Consider the following 13,509-nt stretch of genomic DNA (forward strand, 5'->3'; position numbering starts at 1 on the left):
TTCAATGTCTTAGTCTAGCCTTAATATCAGAGTATTATTGGCTTCATAGAATGAGAAGAAGTGCTCTCACTTCTATTTTGTAAAAGAATTTGTGAAGGACTGATAGTATTTCTTATTCAATTATTTGATAGGATTCCCCATTTAACCCATCTGGTCTTGGGCTTCTTCATATATGTGTTGGATGGCAAGGGGAATTTCTAAATAGTAACTCTACTTATTTGTGTATATAAATATAAATCCAGATTTACTATTTCCTCTTGATTTACTTTGGTAATTTATTTTTCCATAGGAATTTGCCCATATCATCTAAATTGTCTAAGTTGTTGACAAAAATTTGTTTGGCACCTTGGTGATCCATTTTTTTAAAGATTTTTATTTATTTGTTCATTAGAGAGACACACACACACAGAGACACAAACATAGGCAAAGGGAGAAGCACGCTCCACACAGGAAGCCCGATGTGGGACTTGATTCAGGACTCCAGGATCACGCCCTGAGCCAAAGGCAGACGCTCAATCACTGAGCCACCCAGGCATCCCGGGGATCCACTTTGACGTCACATTTACTGTATAGGCCAATCTTGTTGGCATATACATAAAAGCAACCACAGCTTAGAAAATCATGGAGGATAGAAGCTCAAAATTCAGGGACTACAGTTTGGGATCCCCTGATGTGTTAGCGACTGAGCCGTTCAGGGGTGCTTGCTAGTTAAAAGTACTTAGCATCTAGATGGGTAGTATAGAAGGGATATAATATTAATTAAGCCCTTGACCAGCAGCAATAGAATGGGCTATGGCTTGTTACCTTATATGCTTACTGTCACTTAATCATTCCCCTAGGAAAACATGATCACTATAATCCTCTTGGAGTAGCTCCCAGAATTATTTGAAGAAACAGAGCCTATGACTGCTTGAAGCAATGGTGCAGACCCATACCCTAATCATTTGGGTTTAAAGATAAGCCAGTGCAACCTTCTGAAACTGAAGTCAAGAAATTAATCATTGTGCTAACTCATATTAATCTGGGTCACCCTTTTAATAGACTTCAAAAAAAAGTTTTTCAAAAACTGAATTAAATGATGATATCACGTGTTATTGAGCAAGTTTCTAATCTTATTTACATAAAAATATGATTATAGTCGAGAAAGTTGTTTTTCTTCTTCACAATCAGAAGGGAAAGGATGTAATAACTGGTCTGAAATCCCTTCTGTCCTATAGGGGATGCCTAGAGAAAGAAGAAGCATGATTAAGTGAAAACCTCTCATAAACATGCTAATGATAGACCTCTTGGCAAACATACCAATGGTCCTTAGCTATGGAATACTTTTAGCAGGATGAGGCTGGTCCTTTTAGTTTTGCTCATATTGTCTAAACTCAAATCTATGGTTTTAGAGGTAAGACTTCCTGGGAAATACTGTGTATGCTATGTAATTCTTCTAGCATAAAATTTAGATACCTCATGGTTTACAGTTCATTTTTGTATAGTGATGTTCTCACTTACATACTTAAAATATTTCATGTTAATCAGGACAAAAATGAATTCTAACGTGGCAAAGAAAAAAAGTATTTTACATAGCAGGAGTCTAAAGCTTCTTGATGTTTGCTGTATCATGTGCCTGTCTATATCCTTGAAATTTTTAGTAAATTTTTAAAGGATTTATTTATTTGGGAGAGAGAGAGAGAACGCACACCCACACGTTCACAAGTCAGAGCAGGGGCAGAGGCAGAGGAAGAGAATCTCAAGCAGACTTTCCACAGAGCTTGAGTTGGGGCTCAATCTCACAACCCTGAGATCATGAGTCAAAATCAAGAGTTGGATGCTTACCCAACTGAGCCACCCAGGTGCTCCTACTAAATTTCGATAGTGGATATGCTTCCAAATATGTGGATGTGATTTGACAGTATTTCTCTTTATATTTTCTTAACAATTCATGACCTGAAAGCAAGGCAGCCAAAAGATATTTGGATTAATATCCATATTATATATATATATATATAATATTTATATACATTCAAATATGGAGAGTCAAATTTTATTTACTGAATATATTTTAAAGGTTAAAATAATTTAAAGTATTAAAATTGCATATACCTTTTATTCAAATTTTTGAGTGTAAAAAAAAAAAAAAAAAAAAAATTTTTGAGTGTAATTCAAAAATTTTATGCTATATTTTAATAAACCAGGTCAAATAAAAATACTGAATTCCACATTAACTTAATTCAAAAGCATTTAGGTAACTCCTCCTACATTTAACATTTTCATATTATTCAACTGGGTTTTAACAGAATTCTGAAAGTTATTGGTGTTTGCTTCTAGTGCTTGTTATTCATTATACTTCAAGGAGTAAAAAATATAAATTTAGTACTTCATATTTATTACACCCCCAAGGAGCTTAAAAAATTGTGACAGCCTTCAGGCTATTTTCAAAATTTCCAAAAGCTAGAAAAATTAGAGAAACTATGTATTCTAAATGTCAAATAATTTTGCTCCTGGACAGAATGATATCAAATTGATGAGGTGAGATTTTTACCTCATGCTATTCCAAAGCTCTGATTGGCATTAGAAAACAAAACAAAACAGAAAAATAAGGTTAACTCAAAACCTACATGTTCTAGCCTGAGTGTGCACTGACATAGAAAATTTGATAACCATTTTGATATGCCATTTAGTTTAAATAAGCTATGTATAGAATAATCCCAATTTTGTAAAACAAACTAAAGAAGGTAAAGCAAAATAAAACAAATACTTTACGAACATGTATGCATTTATATGAATATTTTCTGTGTATCTATGTTTGCACATGATTTCATAATCATACACAAAGCATTGAGAATTCATAATATTAATTAATTAATATTATTAATATTAATATCCATTATTGCAATAGAGTTGTATTGCGGAGATGGAAAAAATGTCGTAATGTACTATTTAATTTGTTATAATCAGCAGGCATTACCTTTGTAAGAAAAATATACTTTTAAAAAATGTAGCAGAATTAATAAAGAGGAATCTTTATAAAAAACTTGGGCAATCACTGTTATATACATATGTATTTAAGTCATTAAGTTCAAGAATCCCCCCAAAATTTAAATTTATAAAATAATGCTTCTTTAGAACTGTGGAGAAAGTTACTTCCTATTAAAATTTTAAAATTAATTAGACCAGCCAGCAAATACATTGAGTGTCCTGTCTTGAAAATAAAAGTGACTTCCCTAAGCTTGTTATTAATCATAATCCCCTGTCTCCATTTGAAACAATGACAAAAAACAGAAATCTGTTTTCAACACAGACCTCTTTATCTTTCTTTCTATGATTCTTTTTTAAGTTTTAATTTAAATTCCAGTTAGTTAACTTACAATATAATACCCAATTCAGGTATACAAGATAGTGATACAGCACTTCCACATAATAGCTGTTGCTTATCACAAATGTACTCCTTAATCTCTATCATTTATTCAATCCAATGCCCACCCACCCCATGACCATCAATTTGTTCTCTATACTTAAGAGTCTTTTCCTTGGTTTGCCTCTCTCTCTCTATCCTCCCTTTGCTCATTTATTTGGTTTATAAAATTCCACACATCAATGAAATCATATGGTATTTTTTCTTTCTCTGACTTATTTCACTTAGCATAGTATTCTCTAGCTTTATTAATGCTATTGCAAATAACAAGATTTAATTCTTTTTATGGACAAGTAATATTCCAGTTATATATTCAAGTAATATATATATTATATATATAATATATACATAATATATAATAATCCATATATATATATATATATCAATGACATCTTTATCCATTCATCAGTTGATGGACACTTGGGGAGTTTCCATAATTTGGCTACTGTAGATAACATTGCTATAAACATTGGGGTGCATGCATCCCTCTGAATCAGTTTTTTTTTGTATTCTTTGGGTAAATACCGACTAATGCAATTACTGGATTATAGGGCAGTTCCAGTTTTAACTTCTTGAGAAACCTCCATACTGTCTTCCAGAGTGGCTGCACCAGTTTGCATTCCCACCGTGTAGGGGGTTCCCCTTTCTCTACACCTTCACTAACACCTGTTGTTTCTTGTATTGTTGATTTTAGCCATTCTAACAGGTATAGGTGATATCTCTTTGCAGTTTTAATTTGTATTTCCCTGATGATGAGTTTGTTGAGCAGCTTTTCATGTGTCTGTTAGCCATTGGTATGTGTTGTTTGGAGAAATGTCTATTCATGTCTTCTGCTCATTTTTAAATCAGAGTATTCACTTTTTGGTTGTTGAGTTTTGCAAGTTCTTTATAGATTTTGGATACTAACCCCTTACGGATTATATCATTTGTAAATATCTTCTCCCATTCCAGGGGTTGCCATTTAGTTTTGTTGATTGGTTCCTTCATTATGAAGGTGCTTTTTATTTTGATGAAGTCCCAAATGCTTGTTTTTGCCTTTCTTTCCCTTGCCTCAGGCGACATAACCAGGAAGAAATTGCTACAGCTGATGTCAAAGAGGTCGTCGCCTGCGTTCTCCTCTAAGATTTTGATGATTTCCTGTCTCACATTTAGGTAATTTATCCATTATGAAGTTGTGTGTGGTGTAAAATAGTGGTCCAGTTTCATTTTTTGCATGTTGCTGTCCAGTGTTCCTAGCACCATTTTTGGAAGAGACTGTCTTTTTCCCATTGGATGCTCTTCATTGCTTTGTTGAGATTAACCCGCCATATAATTGTGGATTCATTTCTCGTTTTCCTTTCTGTTCCATTGATCTACATGTCTATTTTTTTGTGCCAGTACTATATTGTCTTGATGACTACAGCTTCATAATATAACTTGAAGTTTGGAATTGTGATGCCTCCAGCTTTGTTCTTCTTTTTCAAGGTTGCTTTGGCTATTTAGGGTTTTTTGTGGTTCCGTGCAAATTTTAGAATTATTTGTTCTGGCTCTGTGAAAGATGCTGGTGTTATTTTGATAGGGATTACATTAAATGTGTAGATTGCTTTTGGTACCATAGACATTTTAACAGTATTTTTTCTTCTAATCCATGTGCCTGGAATGTCTTTCTACTTATTTGTATCATCTTTGATTTCTTTCATCAGGATTTTATAGTTTTCAGAGTACAGGTCCTTCACCTCCTTGGTTAGGTTTATTCCTAGGCATTTTATTATTCTTGGTCCAGTTGTAAATGGTGTTGTTTTCTTTAGTTCTCTTTCTGCTGTTTCATTTTCGGTGTACAGAAATGCAACAGATTGCTGTATGTTGATTTTGTATCCTGTGACTTTACTGAATTTGTGTATCAATTCTAGCAGGTGTTTGCTAGAATCTTTTAGGTTTTCTGTATAGAGTATCATGTCATCTGCAAATAGTGAAAATTTGATTTCTTCCCTGCCAATGTAGATACTTTTAATTTATTTTTGTTGTCTGATTGCTGAGGCTAGGACCATACTATGCTAAATAATAGTGGTAAGAGTGGACATTTCTGTCTTGTTCCTGACCATAGAAGAAAAGCTCTCAGCTTTTCCCCATTGAAGATATTAGCTGTGGGTTCTTCATATATGGCCTTTATTATACTGAGGTATGTTGTCTCTAAACCTACTTTGTTGAGGGTTTCTATCATGAGGGCAGTACTACTCTGATACCAAAATCAGATAAAGACTCCACTGATGAACATGGATGCAAAAATTCTCAATAAAATTCTAACCAACTGAATCTAACAGTATATTAATAAAAGTCATTCACCACAATCAAGTGGGATTTATTCCTGTGTTTCAAGTCTGGTTCAATATTTTCAAATCAATCAGGGTGATATATAGAGAGCTATGTTTAATATCTCAGTATTGACTCAGATCCTTTCCCAATTTTACCCCCCTCATCCAGTATATTGGTGCACACTTACAGTGTATCTGGCTTTCCAAGAACCCACAATTCTGTCTTTCTGTGAAGTAAGAGTCATTTCATTTTATCTTTGTGTTAATAGTAGATACCACAAATAATTGTAGATTTATGGAATGTTTATTATGTGCTGGACATTATCTTAAATGATTTCCATGTATTTCCATTCATTCTTTATAAAAGCATGCTTAGGCAATGTTATTCCCATTTTTCAGAAAGAAAAACTCAAGCCCAAAGAAATGCATAAATGACTCTTTCAAGTTACACAGTGTAATACAGAGCAAGAATTGAGCCCAGGCACTTTGATCTTAGAACTCGACTGTGTACAGTCTTGCTCAAATCCTATTAAAAACTTAACATGAAGACTAGGAGCAAAAACAAAGAAACAAATTATTGCACACAATATAGTACTACCAATGAGATTAAGAAAATACTTCTGATAATCATACAAAAATGTTGATTTATTTCCAAACTGCTAAAATACAAACAGACTTTTATCTAGAGGTTGTAGCAGATTTTTTAAAAAGTTATGTCCATGAGCCTTTCAGCAAAACCAATGTAAGTTTTCCCTTATCTGAACCTGAAATCCGGAATTTCTAGGTATTAGGAGTTTTACTGTATATTGTTTTTTGAAAACACATATTCAGTATTGTATAAGAGCCAAAGACTAATTACTTGTACCTACTCTACTGCATGTCATATATGGATGCTTTCTTTACCTGCTGTGATATTGTGATTTATAATAGAAATATATATTGGTCCCCAATTCTGGCACTGAGCTCCTAAAACCTTAACAATTTATTAAGTGATGAGAGTGATAAAAAGGTGTCTATTGTTATGTTAATGAGATGACTTGTGGAATGCCTTATCTATCTCTTCTATCCTGAGTTATAGCCTTTTCTAATAAATCAGTAATCTAGTGATAGAACGGTTTCTCTGAAGGCAGTGTTCTGTGAGCTGTTCTAGCAAATGAATTAAATCCAAAGAGGGGTTTGTGGAACCTCTGATTTATACCTAATTGATTGGAAGCACAAGCAACTACCTGGGCTTGCAACTATTGTCTTAATTGGAAGGGTAGGAGAGAGCAGTCTTGTAGCACCAAACTCTTAACCTGTGGAATCTGAAATATCTCCAGGTAGACAGATGTCAGAGTTGAGTTGAATTGTGGGAAACCCAGCCGGTATCCAGAGAATTGCTTATTGGAGGTGTGTGGACCCTGCCCCTCCCATATACACAAGTTGAAATTGAAGAAGAACACAGAAGATCTACTACTATTACTTTTTTTAATTCTCTTATTTAGTTACGATCTTCATGTTTGAACATGTAATCTTAGATGTCATGGATATTACCTACTTCCCCTGTTCATATTAGATTTCAGTCTAAAAATAAATATATATGTTTGTGTGTACACATATATACATATACATTTATGTAGTAGACTATGATATGAGCAAAGATAATTTTTAAGTAATTAATGGGGGGAGGAAGATCTGAGATATTGCCAAGATGAAGGAAGAAAAGGTAAGTAGTTAAACCATGATTCATTTCACAAAGCTTCAAATGAGGGAATCACAAATAAGTCAGCAGAACTTAAGGCTCATACTGGGAAGAAGCAAACACAAAATGCACCAAGGCCAGACGTGTAATAATTTTGAATACCTCATTAGTTTGCATTTTTAGGGGTGGAGAAGGGTAGAAAAGGATGTAGATGGTCAATGGAGACTATTCAGCATGGCTCAACCCTTTGTCCTTTGTGTCCTTTGTCTAGTGAAAATGTATACTCCCAAGGAGGAAACACATGAGATTCTAAGAGCACTGACATCATCATGTGGCAATAATAATTCAATTATACTCCCAATTGAAACCTAAAACACTGTGCTTGTATATACAGTTGACCTTTGAACAACACAGGGGTTAAAGGTGTTGATCTGGTATAGTAAAAAATCTGTGTCTAATTTTTGACTACCCCAAAACTTGACTACCAATAGCTTATCCAATATTGACCAGAAGCCTTACCAATAACTTAAATAGTTGATTATTTTTTTATATTATATGTATCATATATTGCATTCTTACTATAAAGTTAGAGAAAAGAAAATATTATTAAAAATCATAAGAGAAAATACATTTACAGTATTACACTGTAAAAAAAATCCGTATACAACTGGATCTGCATAGTTCAAACTCTTGTCGTTAGAGGGTCAAATGTGAAAGATTGGAGACAAGGGGAGAAAGACAACAAATTAACATTAACGTAATTGCTGCTATGTACACTTCTGTGACCACAATGTTTTCTTTTGATCCTAAATGATGAAGGTTCACCTGACCTGTAATATGAGAGAGGATACTTAACCAAAACGATGGATACAATAGTAAAGATGCCCTGCAATCCCCAGCACAAAGAAGCAAATTGTTTCTGATTAGTTTGACAGGAATTAAAAGCCATGTAATTTCTAGGTCAAGAGTAGCAAAGAAGGGTTCATTGATTTGCTCCAGGAAACAAAATCTGGACTGGTAACTGATATTAGCATCACTTCCTGATTAAGGTATACAATAATTCATAGTCATTCCAAAGTTTCATCTTGTATTTGAACCTACAAAAAATCAAGTTAAATGAGAATGCATATCTTCTTAGTGGGTGAGTATATAACTCTTCCAGGAGCTTTCATTGTCTCTTCCCACCACAGTGGTCTTCTTTCTTCATGGGTCAAGTTACTAATGAAGGAATCATTCCAGGTAATATATTCAGATCATATATATAAGGGAAATACATATTTATCTTAAGTAAAGCCTATCCCTTTATTATTTCCCGAGTTCCAGAAATTAGGCATATATTTATATGCATATGAATTACTAGTAGCTGTCAATAGTCTGAATATCAAGATTCTTTATTTCTAACAAGATCCTAGGGGTTATCAATGTTGCTGATCTGCAGATTGCAAAAGTGTAGAGCAAAAAGTCCAAAGATATGTGTGTGTGTGGGGGGAGGGGGTATCTGTAATTTCTGGAACTGAAGACATAATAAAGGGATATGCTTTTTTGTCCTATTATATAGACTAAGGTATATGCTGGCCAAGACTCCAAGACCTAAAATCTGATGACACTAGGTCTCTAGAAGCTAGCCATACCAGAGCCATTATCTATTATCTCTCAGAAAGTCTGAGTGGTTCCCTACTCCTAGTAAAAAGTCACTTTAGTAAATAGCCACTGGTCCTTCTAGAGAATGTTTGGTGAAAGATTCACATAATTTCACATAATGTATGTCTAGATATGTTTCAGAAGTATCATCAGAGGGACATGGCTCCCTAGTTAGTCAAGAGGCTTCAGGTCCTACTTATATCTGGAAACTGAGTAAGAAGCTGATTCCAGCTAGATGTCTGCCTCTCCCCCATAACTTACGTTCCTAATACATGCCAGTGGTACCTTTCTAGACTGCCCACCTGGTTCACTTCTACAGACTATGATTTAAATAGTTATCACCATAGATCCCCATTTAGTCAAAAGACTCTAACATTTCTGTGTCCTCATTGCAATTAGGGAGTTCAAATTCAGTGTAGCATCTTTGTTTCATTCATTTGGAAGCACAAATAACTACCTTCATGGCAGAACCTCCTGGAAGATATGATTAGGGAAGGAGAAGTTGAGCAGATTGCACATGGTAGTTCCAATTTGTCATTACTACTTTCTGAATTTTGGGGCTCTTTCCTTTACAGTTTTGTAATTGTAGATCAGGAACATTGATAATCCCTGGGATCTTCTTAAAAAGGAAGAATCTTGTCATTCAGACTACTGAAAGTCACCAATGATTCAGATGTACATTAACATATTAACACTGGTGAATACCTGATATTTTATCTTCTATGACTTTAGGCCCCTGTGGAGTTTTGGGCTTTAGTTAACAATCCTAGTCTAATAATCCTCAGTCAGATCTATCCCACAGCTACAGGAGATAACCACAGACTATCAAAGCAGCCATAAGGCCATCATGACTTTCACTTGCTTGTACTCTTGGTACTCTTTCTAGGGCCAACAGATGTTGCAATAGCAAACCACAATCTTTGAAAAATAGCACCTAAGTTCCTCAACTACTGTACTCTCTTTACATTGCCCTGCATGTGTACTTCTCATTCCACAATGTAGATGGTTTATAGTTTTTTTTTTTTTGGTTTATAGTTTTTTTATTTGCCCCAAGTAAGGAGATAATATATGTAACTCTTCATACATGTAAAATTTCAATCTCAAAACTCTGTTTTCAAGGCCTGTTTCCTGGGCTTCTGATGATACTGAGTATTATATTAATCAGAATCCAAGAAGCAAATAAGTACACCTACATAAAGGGTGATTAGAAAGAGTTTAATGAAGGGATCATTTTCTGAGGTGTGAGCAGGATTAAGGGAAACCTATAAGGTATGGTAAAGTGACTGAGAGGTAGTGACATCAACTGTACCACCCTGCACTTGAAGAGTAAGGTGAGGAAGTAGTTACCAGTACTAGATTTAATTCAACAGAGAAAAGCAGCCACTGAAAAAACGTTGTAGACAGTGAATGAGCCATGGGAATAAATGAACGATCTCTTCTTTCTCTGACCTCCTAATGTGCAACTGATTCTGACAAAAAGTAAGAGGACAGGGCTTTTTTCTTGATATATAATTCATGGAATAAGAACAAGGTGGATAATTGGAGAGTGGATCTAGAAGAGGTGAAAAAGAATATCCAAGAGAAGCTTCACCTTCTATGGCATATGTCCATTTATGAGTTTCTAAAAATAATTTTATTTTAAACTGTTATATTTTTCAGATCTAACATTTCTACCCAGTTCTTCTTTAAAATGTTTTGTTCTTGTTACATGCTAATATCCTGCCTTATATCCTTATATATACATCAGATATGCTTACTTTAAATTCTTGTTTTATCTCTTTAGTTAATTCTATCATTATATGTTATTGGCATGTATGTCTTTCCATACATTGGTTGCACTCCAGAAATGTCTAGGATTTTTGTGTGTGAGTTCACATTTCCTTAGGGCATCACTTACTTTGTAAATGTTAAATGCCATGCAAGGGTTAGAAGGGACACTAGTCTAGCTTTTGACCCTTCCATTGAGTTAAGAAGTGCTGAAGCATTGTCTTTCAGGCAGTGGGTCCCTGGCATCAGAAGACCAATGCTAATTACTCTACCAGTCAAAACTTTAGGATAGGGTTTTGCCTTTAGACCCTGGGGAAGAGGCAGGAAGGAGAGAAGATGGGGCACTTAAATTTTAATACACGGGCTCTGGGTTTTAGGGGGACACAATATGGAAATGAATGCTCAAGGGCAGTACGTTTGTTTTTCACCAACTCCTCACCGTGACAGAGAGTTGTGCTGTCCTATTATCCCTCAGACGTAAGCACTAGTGGCTGCATATATTTATGAAGAGAGAGATAAAGAGCACCACAAGGTAATGTGGGGAGAAAAGGAGAGCAGAATTTTAAGATTTTCTACTGACCTTTCTACTTAATTCTTGGTTAGAAATGAATTCTCCCTAGGAATTCATTCCAAAACATGACACACACTACTTAAAAGGTAATCTTAGTAAAGTTTAATTAGTGCAACTTGAGGATTTTATGGGTCCATATATGAGGCACACCTGACTGAGAATTTCAGGAAGTATTTTTGTGAGAAGGAAATCTATAAACTGAAACCTAAGCAATATGTGATCTGTTCCCTGCTGCCCTGCTATGTTCAAATGGTCCTCTCTGAACCCAGTACAGGATTTTGGATTGATTTTTACCACTCAGTGAAAAACTTTAAATTGCTAACCTCTGCTTCTATTAAATCTGCCAGAAAAAGTTTATAGCTTGAAAACCAAACTGGCTCTCTGTTGGCAGAAACCTCTTCACCTTATTCCTATTATCCATATATTTATAAACACACAAGTGTATCTTGAACCGATAACAATACAGTTTTCTCCAGATGGCATGTTGGCTTCTTTCAGTTTAGAAATTCTTCCAAGCATATTTTTAAGGAAAACAAAGTCCCACAATAAAGTAATTAGGTTGTCTTTTCCCATACAGTTTTTCTCTTTCTGGTCAGTTTTTCTTAACTCTGCCTCTAACCTAGCCTATTTCGTACATGAAGTCTTCTTACTAATATTTTGTAGCAAATATAAACTACTTGAACATAAACTCAAATGCCTACTCTTCTTCTAGCAATATAACCATATACAATAATCTTTGATGATGTTATAATAGTCTCTGATGATGTTATCAAATGGTTCTAAACCATAACCTGTTTCATATGGCACTAAGAAAAGGGAACAGTCTAAAATTTGGCAAAAAGAAACAAAAAACAAAACTAAGACATTTTTTTTTTTTGGCTAGGAATTCTACTTAGTAATAAGTATGGCTATGATGTAATATTTATCTATCAACTTTGAACTCTTCAAGGATTGAGAACATTGGGACGCCTGGATGGCTCAGCAGTTAAGTGTCTCCCTTTGGCTCAGGACATGATCCTGGAGTCCCGGGATTAGGTCCCACATCGGGCTCCCCGCAGGGAGCCTGCTTCTCCCTCTGCCTGTGTCCCTGCCTCTCTCTCTCTCTTTCTCTGTCTCTGTCTCTCATGAATAAATAAATAAAATCTAAAAAAAAAGGATTGAGAACATTTTCACATTATTTTTAATCATTGAAAAATATGTTTTTCTAACACTCTCCCCACTCCCACCCCTTCCATTATAAGGAAACATTGTTAGGAGTAGCCAGAAAAGAATCTCCTATTTCATATCATAATCCATAAACAAAGAATAGATAACTTAATGCATTTGTATTTCCCAAATATGAACAGAATTTGGATATGAATTTAAAAACTACCATTTGTCAAACATCTAGGGTATCACAATGGTATGGTAAGTAGCTTCATCATAGGGCAGTGTTGTGCTAGATCTGCTTATACTGGATCCCCAAATTGTTAGATTCCCACAGATTTTGTGAGCTGGTTGGTATATGTCACATTGATAACTTGAAATCAGTCATGTTGAGTTCTTATACCATGGAAATCAGTAATACTACATTATCACAGCTTTTTTTTCCTGGAAAGTTGGTTGCCAAACATTTATCAAAGCAACATTATATACCGTGACAATGTGCATGAACACACACACACACACACACACACACACGATGTGGGTGTGTATGTAATATCATTTATCCCAAATAAAAGCCCACAAGACAGGCATTATAGTCTCCATTTTTCATAAAGAACGTAAATGTTATTATGATTATATAACTAGCAACTATAGAGAAATTAAGAGTATTTGTGCTGCAAATACTTTGAAAATCAAGATAGCGCTAAATCAGGCTATGTTATGAAAGTTCATAATGTTAATAACAAAAGGTTAAAGAGACTGCTGAGGAAAAGTTATTTTCTACATTTCAGTGGGGGTGACACAATTTAAGAGCTACGCCATATTTGAAAATTCTGGCAGCCAATTTGTTATTGTCTTTCTGTTGTTTTGTTCTTTGGGAGACGAGACTGGGATGGTTTTCCTCTGTTCCTAGATGATGACCCAGAACCTCATGCAAAAAAAATGGTATTCAGTAAATATTTGTTAAATTGATTCATGAACTAAACTTTAAATGTAGATTTTCAACCCA

The 13,509-nt window shown here is 34.7% G+C and overlaps 1 protein-coding gene across 3 annotated transcripts in view; it reads right to left on the reverse strand.

Moving 5' to 3' along the window:
* Positions 1-388: 388 nt before the first annotated feature.
* LOC140620186 (zinc finger protein 385C-like) overlaps positions 389-13,509 on the reverse strand; it is a 450,118-nt gene continuing 436,997 nt past the window's right edge. For all 3 annotated transcript variants that reach the window (XR_012019945.1, XR_012019942.1, XR_012019944.1), the window contains 2 exons: positions 1,825-1,935; positions 389-1,224 (listed from right to left, as the gene is read on the reverse strand). The gene's annotated coding sequence lies outside the window, so the exon portion shown is untranslated. The remainder of the gene's footprint in view (positions 1,225-1,824; positions 1,936-13,509) is intronic.

Source organism: Canis lupus, chromosome 28 (assembly GCF_048164855.1).
Source record: "Canis lupus baileyi chromosome 28, mCanLup2.hap1, whole genome shotgun sequence".
Classification (NCBI taxonomy): domain Eukaryota; kingdom Metazoa; phylum Chordata; class Mammalia; order Carnivora; family Canidae; genus Canis; species Canis lupus.